General features: G+C 38.1%; 1 protein-coding gene across 3 annotated transcripts in view; it reads left to right on the plus strand.

Annotated features, from left to right (window-relative positions):
* ifngr1l (interferon gamma receptor 1-like) overlaps positions 1-1,323 on the plus strand; it is an 11,006-nt gene that overhangs the window by 923 nt on the left and 8,760 nt on the right. The window lies entirely within an intron of this gene.

Consider the following 1,323-nt stretch of genomic DNA (forward strand, 5'->3'; position numbering starts at 1 on the left):
ATATATATATATGTCTGTATGATTGCTTGAACAAACCTACTGATAAAGATGTCAGAGTGAATTTGCCTTTTTTTACTTCCTCTTTGTACTTTTCAGTATTACCACACATTGTTTGTGTCATTTATTTCTGTAAAGTTGTACAGTTTCAAAAGAAGAAGACGTGAAACATGCAGAAATCAACCCCTGGAGAAGCCTGTACTTAGGCTTATACTTAGGAAATGGACTTGAACTGGAATATTGTGGACTCTGCTACGCCTGCACCTGTTAATTTCTTAACAGAAATTGATGAAAGTGGTGTGCAGTTCTTGAATCTTTGCCATTTGGCTTCATTGACATAGATATACAGAAGAGAGCCTAAAGAGGGGGCAGGGTCAGCGCCAAATGTTTCAGGGTAATAAAAGTCAAAAACAGGAATAGAAAATGATTGCGCAGCAGCCATGGAATTTATTTAGTGGGAGTAAGTCACTTACTCCCACTTTTTGATGGGAGAGATGTTGGAGTTTCAGTCTTTGTATGAGAGGAATAAGGGTGTGTTATATGTTAAATGCAAGATATAATATATTCCTTGATTTAATGTTGTTTTATGTGTTTGTTATACTGTGACTAAATAATAGACGTCAACGGCAGATGTCAACGTCCTGTCATTGAGAGACATGAGGCAGTATACTGTGTGTGTGTACGTGTGTATACGTGTATACACGCTGTTTGTTGTTGGATCAGAAAGGGGTCTTGTGGGTGTATTTGTGGGCCGCTGGTTTGTGATGATCTTGCCACTGAGGCTTTCACAAAGTCTAAGTGTGTTTTTATATAGCGAAGAGCACTGGACTGGATTGTGACCGTCTCTCATTGTCTTGTGTAGAGAATGCCATGTGAATCATGTTGCGGCATCAAGAACAAAGTACTGAAATATTTGACTGTATTCCCCTAAAGCTCTGTGATGAGTCACCGCATACAATTACACAACTTTGGCACTACGAGTGGGGCTTTCCAAGAAAATGTACACCTTGCCTTTGAGTGTGCTTTCATTTATGCCTTAGAATAACTTTACCAAATAAAGTCTTACCACTAATCTTACCTAGTCTGGCTCAAACGAGGTACATTGCTACTACTATCTATTTTACCTTATTACTTAACATTCAATCCAAATCAGAGCATTGATTTTTTTTTTTATGGTTGTGTGGCTTGTTCATTGCTTCTTGTTGCTTCTTGTTCTACAGTGTAGTGCCATCGTCAGCCCAACCAGTCTGTTTAAACACCTAAATACAATGCTGCATTATTGATGTTAGGAGTTACACTTGTTTTTTTTTTTTTTCATGCTACAAG

Source organism: Etheostoma spectabile, chromosome 17, assembly GCF_008692095.1.
Source record: "Etheostoma spectabile isolate EspeVRDwgs_2016 chromosome 17, UIUC_Espe_1.0, whole genome shotgun sequence".
Taxonomy (NCBI): Eukaryota; Metazoa; Chordata; class Actinopteri; order Perciformes; family Percidae; genus Etheostoma; species Etheostoma spectabile.